This window comes from Leptosomus discolor, chromosome 1, assembly GCF_034619465.1.
Source record: "Leptosomus discolor isolate bLepDis1 chromosome 1, bLepDis1.hap2, whole genome shotgun sequence".
Taxonomy (NCBI): domain Eukaryota; kingdom Metazoa; phylum Chordata; class Aves; order Leptosomiformes; family Leptosomidae; genus Leptosomus; species Leptosomus discolor.
Window position 1 is genome coordinate 108,894,109 of NC_141391.1, and position 18,699 is coordinate 108,912,807.

Below are 18,699 nucleotides of genomic sequence, written 5' to 3' on the forward strand. Positions count from 1 at the left end.
GCTAGTTGTTAAGTGAGCATTTTGTGGTGTAATTAAATAAGCTTCTTATAAAGATCAGTTGAGTGAATAACCATTGTTTCTGTTGAATAAAGCATTGAACAATGTTTGACTTTCAGTCACTAAGAGTTTAGGGGTTTTTTGCTTTTTTTAGGATCAGCTTGCTTAATGCATTTGGTAGCTTTTATGTTGCAATGGTAGAAAACTGTTCTTCGTAATTTATTTAGCTCAAATTTCCTGCAAGGTCTTTGTGGCAACCTCAGAAAGAGAGGCAATATGGACACTCTTTAGAGGTGCCAAATGGATTTCAGGAAACTTCCCCAAAGGATAAAGTTATTGGGGTTTTTATTGAAGTTAGAAAACAATTATTTTCCAGCCAAAACACCTTTAACACGTTATTGTGTCTGTAACATCTTACATATTTTTCAGATATTGACTTCTAATTTTCTTCAAATTTTCTGTCACTGGTATAACATCAACAATGAGATCATGTAGAAGTGAGGAATCAACTTCAGACAAAAGCAAATACCAAGAAGGAGGATCTTCTGGTTTGTTTTAAGGCCTTTGGGGGGGGGGGAGGGGGGGTTATGTCACTGTCTTTGTCTTTTCCATGTACTTTGCCAGTAAATTAAACAATGTCAGAGTTTGTTTTATTATGTTTAAAATGCCGTTATTCTAAAGAGATTTGTAAACATTCTGATGAGGATTTAGACAGCTTGAGGAAAGTAAATGTTTTATGGAGAAGTCCAGCAAAAAGCACAAGTCCCTCTAAATAAAGACTCATATCCTTTTAGAAAAATTTGATTTTGATTTTACATCTAAGTAATAATATTAAGAAATAATTCTCTAGGAAATAATTAACATTTTTATTTTATCTGCTTTCTTTTCTCTACATTTTTTCTTTTACTAAAACTTTCCTTTCTGAATTCCATCAGATTGACTATTATATGTGTGTTCAGAGAGAATGTAATGTTGCACATATGCCAATACTATTTGCATCTGAAGACACTAGAATGCCATCTGTGTAATTCTTCATAGGTTTATAGTTTTAAAACACTCAAATTTAAAAACACTAAAATCCTCTACAAAGCAGAATTTTCGTTTTTCTGTCCAGCTTCAGGCATTATGCCAGACTCCTACTACTACTGAGTGGTAGCCACAGTAAAAATTTCAGAGAAAATTAAAATTGGCAAATATTTCCTGCATAATGACTTAGATGTTAGAGGAAAGAAGGCATAGATGGCAGCAGCGGAACACATAAATATTAATTTTGTAGTGATCAATTTTTCCCTAGGGAAAAAATGTTAGTTGAAGGTGAGAGGTTAGTGACTCTCTTTGCCCTTTCCTCTTGCAATGCCACACATAGATCTCAGAGGAAAATGTGGAATCTGGTCAGAAGAACTTAGTACTCCAAAGTAATGTAGTGAAAAGGATTCATATATTATAGACAGGTTTCAGTTCTTACAGGTGTAAGAAGAGAGCCAATTTATTGAGTTCCTTTTTTTTTTTTTTAATTATTAACTGAGGTAATATACTATTCTCACTCGATTTATAATCTCTGAAGATCTGAAAGTTAAAAATACACCCAAGGATTAAAAAGCTGCGTCTAAAATTTGAATGTTAACAACAGAAAAATAAAACAAGACTATTTACATCACAAAGCTGTAGTAGTAAGAGTAGCTGGATTTGGCACACAAGTGTCACATTTATTCCATGCTGCAAGATCCAACAATGAATAGTCAGGTACCCCAACTGATCTCCATGGAGCTGAAGGTACACTGCCATTCACTAACAAACTCATTAGACAAGATCTGCCTTTGGATAACTACACAACTGAAGTCACACAGAATCACAGAATCACAGAATGGCAGGGGTTGGAAGGGACCTCTGGAGATCATCTAGTTCAACCCCCCTGCTATAGGGTCACCTACAGCAGGTGATGCAAGACTGCATCCAGGCGGGTTTTGAATATCTCCAGGGAAGGAGACTCCACAACCTCCCTGGGCAGCCTGTTCCAGTGCTCCGTCACCCCCAGAGTAAAGAACATTTTCCTCATGTTGAGGCGGAACGTCCTGTGCTCCAGTTTGTGCTCATTGCTCCTTGTCGTGTCGCTGGGTACCACTGAGAAAAGCTTGGCTTCTTCCTCTTGATGCCCGCCCTTTAGATATTTATAAGTGTTGGTAAGATCCCTCGCAGCCCCGGGTCTCTCGGCCTTTCCTTGTAGGGAAAATGACTGCTATATAGTGACACTTTGATTTTCTGATTACTAGAAATATTATTTTGAGTAAGTAGTGAATGGTTTTATTCAGATTACCTTTACAAAGTTCTCTTTGACAAATTGAAGAAATTGCTAGAACAGGATAGCTTTTCTTCTCTCTGAGAATTCGTATTGCTAATTATATAGGAGAAGAGATATGGACAAAATAAAAATAAGTTTGAGTGAGACTGAAATGATTAGCATATTCATTTGATCTCTTTTCATATCTTACATTTTTTTTCTTTTACTGTATTTCTATTGTTAATTCCATCCAATCTGCTATTATACATGTCTGTTCCGAGGGAACGTAATAAGTTTCACATATGTAAATGTTATTTGAACCTGAAGTCTCTCGAACATCATTTGAGCAATTCATAACTTTTTTATTATTTAGAAAAAACCCTTGTGTCTTAGAAGCATAATATGGATCACATCAGAACAAGTAGAGAGCTAGCATATTTATAATGAAAAAGGGATAAAATGCAATAGAAAATAAATAAAGATTAAAGTTATTTTTTATGCAGTTCAATGAAAAATAATCAGTATTTGGATTACAGATATGAGAGAAAACAAAACCAATAACAATTAGCAATCCTGCAATCTGGAAAGTAAAAATATTTTAATTTGGTATAAGTAAATAGCACATTAAAAAAATTTACTATTAGATTCTTTATAATGGTCTTAAAACCAGAGTTTAAAATCAATTTAATATTTTGTTAGATTAGACCTTGCTTGAGGATTAGTTAAAAAGATGCATAGAATTTAAAAGCATAATTTCAAAAAATCTTGTCAGCTCAACCTTCGTTTTAGGCTCCAGAGCTCCCAAGCTCCCATCTTGTGTAAGAAGGAGAAAAAAAAAAAAAAGAGGAAATGTAGAAGTATTAAAGAAACTAAAAAAGTAACACAGAATCATTTAATTCTTCTAAACTTCAAGATGTTGTTGACGGAAGGAAAAAGATACACTGTAAGGCAGGATTGTCATTAAAACTTACTGTAACTATTGGTGAAATATGTGCCACCTGAATTATGTTCTCTTTAAACATGTACAAGAGGAAAAATCTATTTTTTTAATGTTTTTATTATTCTGCTATGAAAATTCACTTTGTTTATGACAATAGTTTTGATTTTTAGACTTTAATCTTCCACTTCAAGCAGTTTATAGGCTCAACATTTAAGTAAATAAAGGGAGGAAAGCACTTCCACAAAGTGCTAGCAAATTGGTAGACTGGCATACAGCATAAAATTGTACTAAAAAAATCCATTCATGTTATTAGCATAAAATTTGACGAATCTCTTACAATAGGCACTTAAAAAATAATTGTTTTCCATTACACACAGGTGCTTAGCTCACTTGGTGTTTCATACTCTAGTGCGAAAGTCACATGAGTGACTCAGATTTTATTTAAGACATTTAAATAATAACACCTATTAGAAGCCTCTCTTCTACCAACTTCTACACCTGATAGATGTAAGAGGAACCTATTCCTGAAGACCCTTATGGTTTCTAGCACTTACTCTAATTGGCAAGCAAAAGTAGACTATGAACCTTTAGGGGTTTTAAACCAGTTCTTTTAGATTTGATAAAGCAGATTAATAGATCAATTGAAACTGTATTGGGCTCTTGGCTTTACAAGTTTGTATGTTTCTTTTGCTTTATTACGCTGAAGAATGGTATTTCTACATCAGTAAATAAACCAACAATTCTAATATTCTACTGTAGGATGTTACCATTGTCAGACCATCTAAAGCTTGAATATATTAGTCTCTCTAACTGTTGAAAAATCAGCATAAAACAAACAAGCAGATATGTAATGGTGCATATATGGTAACTGAGTTTCATTTTGTATTAGAATTCTGGTCAAATTTGGAGATGGAGAAACAGGTTATTTATATTAAAAAATTTCAGGATTGGTGAATTAAAGCACCTTATGGGATTGTTTTTACATTTCTAAAACAGTCATTGTAGTTTCCGACGCTCTGTATTTTTGTTTTTAATAGCCTGTAATGAAGCATAAGACAAGATTTTTGTGGAGTAAAAAAAATACAGAATGGGTTATGGAAGTTTGTGTGTGCCCCATTTTTAGAATCTGTCATGTGGAACTTTGGTAACAGAGAGATCTATTTTGTTAATGCCAGAGGCAAATAATGGAAGATAAACAGAAAGGATAGCTTTGACATTTCTTCTTTCTGATTCCTCCTTTGAACCTTCTCTGTGATATAGGAAATATATAATGTGTTTCATGGTTACTAAGTTTCAGTATTTGTGATACTATTAATATATCCGTAATTCTTTATCAATAAAAGCACTGCTGGGATTTAAAACTCTCCTGAACACAATGGGACCGGTAAACATTCCTATTGTCTTTACAGTGGCTAAAGTACTCAAAAATTAGTTTGTGCCAAGAAATCATTGCTCTAGGTTACATTCTTTATGTGCAAAATAATTTATGATGTTATTTCAATAACATGATAATTTGAATGCTTACATACATTAAACCAAGCAAAGTATTAAAAATTCTGATTCATTTATCTAGAACAAATGCTGATTGCACGTTTTTATTAATCCAACCTTAAAAAAAAGTTTTGATTACAAGAGAAATTGCTCTAGAAGCCTATTTAGTTACAAATTCTGAAGTAAAATAATGAAGCTTATCTAATTTCTTCAGCTGAATTAACCAATCTTACAGAAATGGGATGTTATTAAATGATTCCTAAAACATTAAATGTAGAAGATATTTGTGGGTTTCCATAACCGTGTCATGTAAAACAATGACGTATTGCCTTAAAAATGAAGCAAAGAAACCTTACATGTCCATATGTGTACAATGCTAGTTGATACTTGATTTGTGTTATAAGGACAACAATGTAAGTATACACACATTTACTTATTTCCTATATCTGCTTAATATACCACCAACAGAAAAATCTCTCTATTTTTTTCATTTCCTTTTTGAAAGCAGCTCTTCAAGTACTGTGTGTACATCCCATGTTGCAAGTCACCATTTCTTCATCTCTGATACGCTATAGGGAATTTATCACCACTTGTAGTTGAAGAAACTATTTAAAAACTTTTTTGGAGAGTTGTATTATACCATTTGTGAAGATTTTTCAGAGTATTTTGAAAGAATGTAACTTTAACTGTGTACTTGCTCACTACTTCACTGAAGAGATTTTTGATAGTAACAAAGAGTAACAAAGCAGCAAGTTTTTAAGAGGTGTGGAATGGCAATAGACCTAGTTCTTGGCCACATGGTTTCCTCTTTGATCTTCATGATCTCTGTCACCAGTAAGTGTAATTTTTTTTTCTTTTATTTCAATATCTTACTTGTTTTTTAGAAATGTACGGGGTCTCTTAAGAACAGTAAGCTGGGACAAAGAGAGTTTTTAAAGACAAAATAGGTCGGTATCATTCTGCTACTGAAAGGCTAGACCGTCTCTTTCATGCAGGCCTGAATTGATCGCCAAGATTATTAATAATGTTATAGTTCTAATAAAATAATGATTAACCTCCTTGCTCTGTTGAGGACCTCAATCTATTGTTTTCTAGTCTGACTTCCTTTGCCTTTTACAAGAAACTAAGATTTACATATTCTGCTTCTGGAAAACTGCTTAAGCTGAAGGTGAACCTGTGTTAGCTCCCTGGAGGCAAAGGTCTCCTGATGCTGCTCTATCAAAGACTCTCATAGTTGTCCCACTTGTGTTGCCAGGAAAAGCAAAAATCATCTGAAAGGAGATAGGAGTGAGGATTTTCTAGGCATCTGTACTATAATATCATACAGTAGCATACAGTTTTATCCAAATGTTGTATCTCTTAATTCCAGTATTTGCAACTTCTACATGTACTGAGTAAAATGAACATATTTTTGTATAATTATTTTGCTGAATAGGAGCTATTTTTAATAATTACTAACTTTAATATGCAGAACACAAAAAACAACTGATGCCAAACTCTCTGAAAGACACAGAAAAGATGTAAAGCAAACTGAGGCTGGCTTGAAGCAGTCTGTTTGAAAAAGTTACTTTCTATTTTCTATAGCACTGGTTTATTAAATTAAAATACACAGGGTAATTCTTGAAATAAATGAAAGTAACCAAGATTTCTTAATACCAATTGTTGCATTTTTTCAAAGTTGATCATTTACTCACTGCATTTTCACATTTAAATCTGAACTAAATCAGGTGGACTATTCTCCAATTTCTTGTAACTGATGGAAATATTTCTGTGTTGGCAAAATGCAGACTAAAATTTATGTGTAATTAATAAGTGAATTTACTTAATGAAGATCTAATTGTTAACACATCAGAAAGCAATGTTTCATATGTTCCCTTTCTTTGGTGCTCTCATTTTATTAGAACAAGAAATTAATTTGACTTCATAGAATAGCCATGATCTTGTAAATAAATAGGTGTATCCAGGCTGACTAGATTTGTGGAATGGAAATTAGTCCATCTGAGGCCTTGAAAGATATTATTTTAGGTTCAGCATAGACTGGTACCATTATGATGTTTCTCAAACTGGTCAGGCAAAACCTAACACTTTACAAAGAGAAATCTTTCACACTGGAAGAAATCTAGGAGGCAACTGAGCACCAACAATAAAAAGGTGGTTCTGATTGTCCATAGCTGGGGTCCTCCTGTGTGCTATTGTAAAGGAATGTTACCTAGGTAGAGATGGAAAGGGAAAGTTTCAGTGGCAGAAAAATGGAATTTTCAAATAATTCTGGGCTTTAATATTGTTCAGTTTTCCCTTTCCTCACATGCTCTCTTCCTCACCACGCTCTTCTGCTTCTCGTACGCTGATAATAGTATACTGAAAGCAACATTTAGACTTGTAACTTCTCTGTAGGTCTTTGTGCCTTGCCTTTAATTTCAAATACTTATGTCATTATTATAAAAGTCCATTTCATCATAGATTTAAGTGAATGACTGCAATTTTCCAGTGCCAAAATTTGAAGAAAAGAAAATGGTATCATAAGTTACAACTATAATGGAAATTCTCTGTCACCTGCAGATATGAGCATTAGAGTGATGTTACGAGTAATGAAATTATCCTTGAAATAATAAGTTAAAATGCAAAAACTGAATGATAAAATTGACTTAATATAAAACCATCTGTCACTGGCGTACCTATAGTAGTAGTAGGATTTATTGATTATTTTTAATGCATACGAAGGCACAGTGATCTTTATTTTGAATAAGCTATATTTGATGAAAAAGCTAAAGAAGTTTTCTCCTAGAAAGTGACATTACTTTGAAAGTACCTTTTTCTTTCATTTTGTATAGATTATTTTTTAATTTATAAAATTAGTGATCCATAACAAATAATCCAGGAAAGAAATAGTTTCATTCTGACTCTGATAAAGCCAGCCATGCACTGAAAACTACTCCAAAATTCTGAGGTTTCCCATAGCTACTAATGGAGATTTATCACCTTGCTAAAGTGAAACAGCAGAATAGGATCAACAGTGCAATCGATAATACTGCTGTTATTGGGAAGACAGGATAATAATTTTTTAATGTGCTCTGCAGCTTCAGTATTACACCTTCCAGTAGAGTCCATACCACTGTCAACTGTCTTGTGGGCCACCAGCAGTTTTTAACACTTCCAGTAGGCTGGGATTCAAACCAGCATGGTTCTGTGGGCTGTGAAATTCACCAGTGAAGAACATTGTTTGCAATAGCAGAATTTTTTGCTATGATATGCTCACTGAACGGGCAGTTCTTAAATTCTTGCAGAACTGAAAGATTAGCAACAGTGAGCACATGTGAAAGCAAGTTGCAGTGTCCAATGTAAAATGCAAACCTAGATAGGATTTTTTAAAGGAAAAAAATGTCACTTTTAATAAAATAATGGATAATTACCTTGTGGAACAGAACTGAAGAAAAATATTAAAATCTAGGTTTTATGTTACTCTGTCAAAGTCCATAAAAGGTGGCTCTTTGCAGCCTACCATGGTTACAGTATTAGCTACTTGGTAGAAATTTCTGCTGTCAGGATGTAGTTCTTCAGGGGCACAGAACTGAGGAAATTAAAAGTGTCTGTGCCTCTTCTCCACTTTCAATATGAAGAGCATGCTGGTAGCTGCAAAAATAGAAAAATAATAAAATGAATCCTCTAATGGTAGCTACGAGTCTCTTTTGCCATCAACATGATGCAGAGAATCTGTGAGAGCGGGGCTGGTGCAGGCTGGCTCACAACAGGGAGGTCTATCACACACCCAGGTCACTTACAGTTTGACCAAAGCTTAACAATATGTTTTGCTTATCTGATTTTAAGCAAAAATGTACTTTTACAGCAGCAAGAAAAAACTTTATGCCATTCACTCTACAGTAAAATACTTATTTTAGATAAAAGTTTGTTGTGGGATTAATGTTTTGTGCTGCTGATGTTTTTTATTATGTTAGTCTAAAATATCCCTTGCTTTATCAGACAAATTAAGCAGGTAATGAATTAACAGAGCTTGTATAGCACTTTTGAGAATGTGTGCCAAAGGAGTATACTGATAAAAGTATGTTTCTAAATTTTTATTGCAAAGTCGTATCAGCAATAAAATATGTATTCTAAGAGCTAGGACAGATTCGAAGTATCTGTGCTGCCATACAATAACTAAGGACCTGAAGGCATTTGAGGCCAAGTGTGTATACACAATCCTCAGTAAGTACCTATAGATTCAGCTTTTAAACTGAGCCAGTTTATTTTTTAGTTAGTTTATTTGTTAAGAAATTTTTTCTCTGCTGAGTCACCTGACCTTGGAGAAAAACAGCTGTTGATTTTCCCAAACCAAAATTATTTTACTGCAACTGCTAAATTGCTGACCCACTTTTGAGGGTGGACAATTCTGAATAAGAGCATGTCTGTAAATGGAATATGAAATAACATATTTTCTTGTCTGTGTCTCATGAATTTATTTCTTCAAGCTAAATAACTTTCCTCCTACAAGCATTCACATGCAAACTTGCATCTGATTTATCTCAGTATCTAATCATAAGTAAAAGACATTTCTGGTTCCCATGGCAACTGCAGTTCAGTATATTCATTGACCTTTTTCTCATCAGTATTTGCCTTATTATTCAGCACAAAAAACTTCTTGTCATGTCAGTAAGAACTCTAATATTTATAGATCTTAATGCTTTTCCTCTGTCCAGCTAAGAAATATTACTTTTCAGAAGTCCAGTCTGTCACTAGAAGATTTAATTTAAATTTAAGAATTATTGGGGCTGTTCTTGGGTGTTATTTATTTATGCTGCATCTATTATTTCAACACACAGCAAAAGATTCTTTTTCCATCTATTCTGACAGGCTCAGGTCTTCAGAGAATTTATTTTCTCTAATGTGAGAAGCTGATTCCACTGGCATTTCTGGCACAAACTTAAAACTCAAAACACAAAAGAGCCAGCATGTCTATTCTTGTCTCAGAGAGTTAAAATTTATTGTAGGGAGAGGAAAGAGCTACAAATATTCTGCTTTATTTTTTTTTTAAATTTTTCTAATGGAAAAGGAACCAAAAACTCAAGCTGCAATCCTTCTCTGTATCACTGTGTAGGGTCTGAGCTTGAACTTCAAAAGATATTTGCCTTTCATATGTCTTTATTCTGCTATTTGTAAAGCAAAGGTGGGTCTCTGTTTTCCTGGCTTAATCCAGTTTAAGTTTTAAAGCCTTAGGCATCAATGATTTCATTATCATAGCATGATACTATTACACACTTTGAATGTTTTGGGTTTTTTCCCTGAGTGTTTTATATGTATACATACATTCTCTGTGTGTGTATGTGTGTGTATATATATATATAAATATATATATATATATATATACAGGGCAGCAATTTTATATAGCTTTTCTGTGCCTGTCCATAAATTACTGATAATGTTAGCATACTAAGTCAGAAGCAATCAGGAGTAAAGCAGCAAAATACGTCTGCATTTGTATTTTAAAAATGTTGTAAACGAAAGAACACATTTTATGAAAAAAATCTAGCATTTAATATGAGACAGGTAGGTCCATTTAAAATGTAGTCCAGATATAGCAAACCACCAGGACCACACATTACAAAGTGAAATTGTTGTTTAAAATACAGGCAACGAAAGATTTTTCTGGCTTTTTCTGTACCTTTGCACTTTAGTGGTCTTTTCATAACTCTCCCAGACAATTGATCCAAGTTTTGTGTCTCTGTCTACATTATTTACACAAACTGATAATTTATTGAAGAAATTCACAAAATCATGCTTTTAAAAAATGTCAGATCTACTCAGAGATTTATAAAATGTGGTTTTTTTGAGGGATTCAAATCATATTAAACTTTCATCCTGCAAGAGTAAAGTGAAAATCATCTTGAGATTTAAATTACTGTAATTATAATTTTAAAAGAAGGATAACTGATGCTCCTTTCATTCAGAAATTTCATGGATATGAATTAGACAATAGACATGCAGACAACCATAAACACATTGTAAATTATTGTGTTTTCTGTTTATTGAAGTTTGAAGCTTTCTAAGGAAAGGAGCTTATAACCGTTTCAGGCACTCTTCTCAAAAGACCTTCCAACCATTCTATGAAATCACTACTACAGGGCTGGAAATCTTTATTCTACAACTCCCTATAAATCAAATACACTTATTCTACTCAATTAACACATTTTTCTCTCAAACTTTTCCCTTTCTCAGTACACACTATTCCCTTATTAAAAGATTAAACCTAACTCCTTTATTTGCGCGTGTTAGCTGTGCTATCATTACATATAAAGCTAAGTGTCTTGAAAAACACGTATTTGTTGTCCTAGTTGAAAAGGCAACTTGTATTTGGTAAATTCCTGAGTAACTTTCTATTCTTCCATAAAATATTCTAGTTTCTATCTTCTTTCATTTTTTTTTCCCTCTATTATGATAAGTTGGATATTAGTAGCTTACTGAGGAAACCTTTTCTTTCAAATATTACTGAAGTTTCACAGAACTAACTTAAATATACCCTCAGGCACCTTTGGGTCTAAAAAGTTAAAATCAAAATAAACCTGAACATGTTTATGAGTTTAAGTAATCAACAGTCTCACAGGAGGAGGAGAAGGAAAATGGATAGGAGACTAACTTTTAAATTCAGAAAATATGCTATATATTTACACAAGATGCTGTTTAGTGGTCACTAGAGATAACATTGATTGCCTAGTAAAGTTATTTGCAATCTTTGGTTAGTTTACAGATTTACTGGTATTCCAGGGCGGCTGAGATAATGTTTACTCTAATCGTGTCCTGAGCAGGATAACCTTTCAGGATCTCTGACCCAATAAATCTATTCTCCTCTGTATTCGGTAGCTGCCTGCCTTTGGCTCCCAGTCATCTCTCCTCCATCTTGCACCACATTACTGACTGCAGTCTTATCAGTCCAAACCTCTGTGTCTGCCGTTTCGATAGGTTTGATTACCAGCTATCTCCTATCTCAGCCTGCCTGGTAGAAGTTATTACATGAGTACATGCCTGCTACATTTCCAGGTTTTTATCTAATACTGTATGTGCATCAGTTGTCAGGAGTGCAAGAGGCATGTTAAGTGAATTTTAAATCAGACTACATGCACAGTAGTAGATTAAAAGATTACACTGTTGCTATGAAGTTGTAAGATGTGCAAAAATTTTATATTTAAATGAAAAGCTGTTTTTATTTATTTTAAACCCCTCCTCCCCCATAGATTTTCTTGAAGGAAACGCTTTTCTATGAATGTTTTTACCTCACGACAGAAAATGTTTATTCCTTACATCTAATCATAACTTTGCATATACCAGCTCATGTTTGTTGCCTGTCATCCTGTTGCTGTGCACCTCTGAAGACAATCTGGCTCCACTTCTCTGTATCCTCTGGTCAGGCAGTTGTAGACAGTGATAAGGTCTCCCTGAGCTTTCTCCTCTCAAAGCTGAAGAGCTAGATAGCTCGCTCAGTCTTGGATGACCGAGGTCAAATGAATCATTCAAACTGAGCTGTAGACTTGGAGATTTTAGACTTGGAGATTTTAGTCTTGGAGAGCCTTCAACCAATGCTGTTGTATCACATACCTCTTAGACCACATCCTTTATGCTATTCTGAAAATTTAATCGGGAAAAAATGAACATGTTCTAAAAGAGGGCCAAATGAGAAATAAAACATTGACAGTTCTTCAGCTTGGTTTATTGAATACTAGGGATCCTAGAGGAAGCACTGAGTGGAGAATATACCTTAAGTATATCTAGCTTAGCAAAGTTTATTATTCTAGATGTCAGTGTAGGGTCAACGGTCAATACCATTTGCTCTGGATCTACTTCAAGTAAGCTTGAAATTGTTAATTTGGCTTAAAAATGTAGATTGTGTACATAGGAAAATGTACATTTTGAATATAGGCATTCAAAAATACAGTCAAATTACTGATGGACTCCAAATGCCCACATCTTGAAATACAAGCCAGAAATCAAGCTTGACACTCAAATGGTTATGCATCCATATGGGAAAGAAATATTTAAATTGCGGATTTGTGTAATTTTTACTTTTATTGTTCAATACATATTTATTCATGGTATTTTTTAATTTCCCTTTAAATAGTGCAAAATCAATCATCTTTGCAATCAGCCTTACTCCCAGAGGTACATTAAAACAAGGAGAATTCTTTGTCTTCTAGGAGGAGCAGAAAACATGGCAGCCAAAGGCCATTTCAGATCAACATAAATAGCTTAAAACAGATGTTCATAGAGGGTTGCCGAAGACTATATCCTCTGTAGCACAGGTGAAACACACAGAAAGAGAACTTTTTTGTCCTTATTCCTTTCCTTATTTTTTGGTTTCCTTCTTACATACGTAATAACTCAGTAACTGGAGCAGCTTTTCTATGTTTGTCCCTACCCTAATGATTTGTATACTCAGGAAAAGAAGTGTTATGGAAACAAATGTCTAGCTCTAGTCAGTGATCATTCTGTTGTTTAATGTCTTATCTTTCGTGTCTGAATTTCCTTAGATTTTCTTGTGATACTTTTTTCATAAACTTTTAAGTCCTATGTTCAACTACATCGAAGTTTGTTTCATGTGGGAAACCTGCTTTATAGGTGTTATTTTCTTTACCTCTTTTCACACTGCTAGTTTTTCTTTATATACGTTTCTTGCTATATGTAAGATATATGATGAATGATGGTTTTTTTCTTATTTCAAATTAAAATAGAGCAGAAATACCAAAAAAAAAGATGACTTAAAAGAATTTTAGTCACGTTCTTCAACCCTTCTACATGATTTATGAAATAAAGTCATTATACTTTGATCAAATTCCTAATGAAATTAGGGGAAAGATCACTGTTGACCTCTGAAAATAGAACTCAATGTTTATAATAGAATAGAATAAACCAGAAAATAATAAAATATTTTCTATTGGTAGGGGCCCTACAACAATCATCTAATCCAAATGCCTGATCATTTCAGGGCTGACCAAAAGTTAAAGCATGTTATTAAGGGCACTGTCCAAATGCCTTTCGAACAGTGACAGTAATGAGGTATTGACCATCTCTCCAGGAAGCCTGTTCCAGTGTTTGACCATCCTCTCAGTAAAGTAATATTTCCTCATGTCAGGTCTGAACCTCCCCTGATGCAGCTTTAACCATTCCTGTTTCTATCACTGGATCCCAGGTAGAAGAGGTCAGCACCTCCCTCTCCACTTCCCCTCCTCAGGAAGCTGTAGAGAGCAATGACGTCGCCCCTCAGTCTCCTTTTCTGCAAACTAGACAAAATCAGAGTCCTCAGCTTCTCCTCATGGGACGTGCCTTACAGCCCTTCCACCAGCTTTGTTGCCCTCCTCTGGATACATTCAAACACCTTCACATCCTTCTTAAATTGTAAGACCCAGAACTGCACACAGTACTCCAGATGAGGTCACACCAATGCTAAATACAGTATTTTTATTTTGGCATAAAATTTTGGACAGGAAAAAAAAAAAACAAAGTCCATTCCTAAACAAATCTATAAGATTTGATTTTTAACAAGCAGTTATAATACTTGATTTACCTCTATTTTAATAATATTATAAATCAATATTTTCTAATGTATTGCTTGAAAGAATGTATGAAGAGTCGTCTATCAACTAGGATTTATTTATCAAAGGAAATTGTTCATACTGATTTTCAGATGCTCTTTAAAATATATTCTAACTATAATCTTATTTTAAAGCTGTTTTTAAAGCAAACTTTTCCTTTTAAGATAATTCTTTTTTTTTTTATTTATTTACAAATGCAAATTCAGATTTTATTTGAATGCAAGACATGCTTTTTATTGTTATTGTTCATGGTTAATTGTTGCAAAGGCAAACAGAGAGCACAAAAAACTGTTAACAACGTTTTCAAAATTTCTTAAATATGTCTGATTTTTTTTTAGTTTAGTAATACTCTGAGACAATAAAAGAAACTTAAGGAATGTTATTCTTGATGGAAAAAATGAAGGAGGGAATAATAAAAAAAGGGAATCTTTTCATGTCCCTGGTTGCTGAGTATAGGACTTTGGAGTGAAAAATGCATCTGTCTTGAAAACTGGAGGTAATCCATGTGACAAACAGTTCTGCTATTCAAAAAAAAAATTAAAGATAAGGAAAATTTTAAACATATTTAGAAATATCAAACAACTCTACTGCAGTTATGATGCCTCTGTTGTTAACAGATGAATGTTGCAATAGAACAATAACAAAAATGCTTGTAAAGTTATAAAGTGTAAACCTATTCAGAACCTTCTCTTCTGACAAGACAGTGAAATCCACAGGTCAGGGAGCATTTAAACAAGCTGGATGTACATAAGTCCATGGGGACTGACATGTTGCACCCAGAAATATTAAGGGAGCTGGCTGATATCACTGCAAGGCCATTCTCAATTATCTTTGAAAGGTCATGGCAACTGGGGGAGGTTCCTGAAGAACGGAAGAGAGCAATTGTCACTCATGTCCTCAAGATGGGCAAGAAGGGAAGACTCAGGGAACTACAGGTTAGTCAGTCTTGCCTCAATCCCTAAAAAGGTGATGGAGAAAATCCTCCAGAAAAGCCTGTCCAAACATATGAAGGACAAGAAGGGGATTAGGATTAGTCAGCAGGGATTTATAAAAGCAAAATCATGCCTGATCAACCTGAGAGCCTGCAATGAAGTGACTAGCTTGAGGGATTAGAGAAGAGCAGGAGATGTTGTTCTCCTCAAATTTAGTATAATTTTTGTCACCTTTTCCTAACAACTTCAAAGACAAGTTGACAAACTATGGGTTAGATAAGTGGACAATTGGAGGGAAGTGCCTAGTGGTGTACCCTGAGGCAAATACTATCTAATGTTTCATTAATGACCTGGATGCTAAAACAGAGTAAAGCTTCAGCAAGTTTGCGGATGATCTGAGGTGTGGCTGATACACCAGAAAGCTGTGCTGCTTTTCAGAGGGACCTGGACAAACCAGGGGAAATGCTGTGTCCTGCACTGATGGCAAAATAACCTCAGGCCCTAATACACTCAGGGAGCCGATTGGCTGGAAAACAGCTCTGCAGTGAAGGGCCTCAGGGTCCAAGTTGACCATAAGCCAGCATGAGGCCAACAGCATCCTGGGCTGCATTAGGCAGAGTGTTGACAATACGTAGGATGTTGACAATATGTACCTCTGCTCAGCACTGGTAAGGCCGCATCTGGAGTATTGTGCCCAGTTCTGGGCTCCCCAGTACAAGAGAGACATGAACTTAGTAGAATCATAGAACCATAGAATCACAGAATGGTTGGGATTGGAAGGGGCCTTAAAGTTCACCTAGTTCCAGCCCCCCTGCCATGGGCAGGGACACCTTCCACTAGATCACATTGCTCAAAACCCCATCCAACCCGGGACTGAACACTTGAACACTTCCAGGGAGGTGGCATCCACAGCTTCTCTGGGCAAATAATATGAGTTCAGCTCAGGGTCACGAGGGTGATTAAGGGATTGCAACACCTGTCATATGAGGAGAGAGTGAGATAGATGGGATTCCAGCCTTAAGCAGTGAAGGGTCAGGGTGATCTTGCCCATGTATATAAATACCTGGTGGGAAGGAATGAAGAAGAAGGAGCCATGATCTTCTCAGCAATATCCAGTGACAGGACAAGAGGACATGGCTACAAATTGAAACACATGAAATTCTGTCTGAATGCAAGAAAATACTTTTTTACTTACAAGGTGATCAAACACTGGAATAGGTTGCTCAGAGAGGCTGTGGAGTCTTCATCTGTGGAGTTATTTGAAGCCTGACTGGACATAGTCCTGGTTAACATGCTTTGGCTCACCCTGCTTGAGCAGGGGATTGGACTAGATATTTCAAGAGATCTCTTCCAGCCTTGATGATTCTGTTCTGTTTTCCCCTTTTAGTTTTTTAGTTCATTAGCTCATCAGCCCATACTTTGGTATTAACCTTTCATATTTTCCTTGGGGTAAAAGTCATAGTATCATCAAAAAAAAAAAAAAAAGTTCCTGGCCTTGTAGATATTTCAGAGTGACTATTGCATGAAATACAGGCAAACCAAGCCTTTCCAAAACATAGGAAAGGATACACAGACTATAAGATGTACAGTGATTGTCTTCAAGTATTTTTCTTTTACCCTAGTGTGTGATGTACCATATCGAGTTTGTTTATGTTATATCCCTTGAGGGATGCTGTAGTACTTCCCCAGTTAAGATTCTTTTCAGTCATGCGAGTAGCAAAGGAACACTGACAACAGTTTTTTCCTTGGCTAAACACGTACACAGCAACTATAGACAAGTGTAGCATCTTCGAAAGTCATCTTTACATGCCCAGTATCCCAGCTTTAACACACCTATAGCTGTAACCAGAGGGTAGGAACATGAGACTCTGATATTTTTAAGTTATTACATTCAAACATACTGAAGTTTTTCAAATGTTCGAGATCACCTTAAATCTTGTATAACAAATAACTTGTTAGAAAAGCTGGAATCTCATATTTAAGACATTATGTGCTGTGCATGCAGTACAGCAGAATGAATGACAACATTTTTCATAAATGAAATACATTTTTCTTTTGAGGTTAGACCACCATTTACTTTAATTTAATTAATTTAATTAAAAGGAAATAGTGGCATAATCCCTCAGAGAGTGCATGCTTGACTTATGAAGTATTCCATCAAAAATATTTGAAATCTGAGCATTTTTCTCTCAGTAGATGTGAAGAACATATTTAAATACAAACTCCCAGAGCTAATGCAATTTCTTGGCTATGTCAAAAATGGCAGCTTTTGTTGTGCAGAGACAGGATAAAAAAGTGAGCACAGCAAGTTTATTTGCATATAAAGTTATTTTATAATTTTGTGTCATAATTTCACATTGATTTATAAGTTCATGAAAGCTATATGATATTAGATAATCACTTGCCTAAATGACACACTAAACATTACCTTAGGAAATGGTTTTCAATTTTCTTGAGATCAATTTATTATAGAAAGGAGGATGAAGTTCTCAGAGTAACGTTTGCTTGTAATTCAGCAAATTATTATATTATTTGGGTGTTATTTTCTATAATGATACAAAACTCTAAAAATAACATTTCATGGTTAAGAGAATGTTGGTCGAAATGTCATAATTGTAAGTGATGATACTTATAGGCTGTTAGTAAAGTGTATGCTGAAGTTTTTCATAGAAATTGTGTTTTTTTTGTTTTAATTTCTATAAAAAAATGTAAAATTTAGGGGAAAAAAAAAGAAAAAAATAAATAGCTTAGAGCAATTATCATAGAATCATCACAGAATCATGGAAAACCAGATTGGAAGGAACCTCAAGGATCATCTATTCCAACCTTTCTTGGCAAAAAACATGGTCTAGACATGATAGCCTCGTACCCTGTCCAGCTGGATCTTAAAAGTGTCCAATGGTAGGGAAGCTACCACTTCCCTGGAGAGATTATTCCAATGGCTGATTGTTCTCACTGTGAACAATTTTCCACTTGTGTCCAAATGAAATCTCTCCAGGAGTAACTTGTAAACATTACTCCTCATCTTCTCATCTTTCCCTTGTGACTTCTAAAAGAGGAGACGCCATCTTCTTTGTAGCCACCTGTGGAATACTGGACCATGGTGATAAGGTCTCCTCTAAGCCTTCTTTTCTTAAGGCTGAACAAACCCTGTTCTCTCAGCCTTTCCACATAAGGCTTCCCAGTCCTTTGATCATCTTTGTGGCTCTTCTCTGAACCCTCTCCAGCCTGTCCACATCTTTTTTGTATAGTGGGGACTGAAACTGAACACAGTGTTCCAGATGTGGCCTGACAAGTGCTGAGTAAAGTGGGATAAGGACTTCTTCATGTCTGCTGGTGATGTCCTTGATGCAATCCAGCATCCTGCTGTCTTTCTTTGCTGCAGCAGCAGTACACTGTTCACTCATACTGAGCTTGTTGTCCACCAGGTCCCTTTCCACACAGCTGGGTAGATCCCAGCCTGTGTTGCACTCCTGGATTATGTTT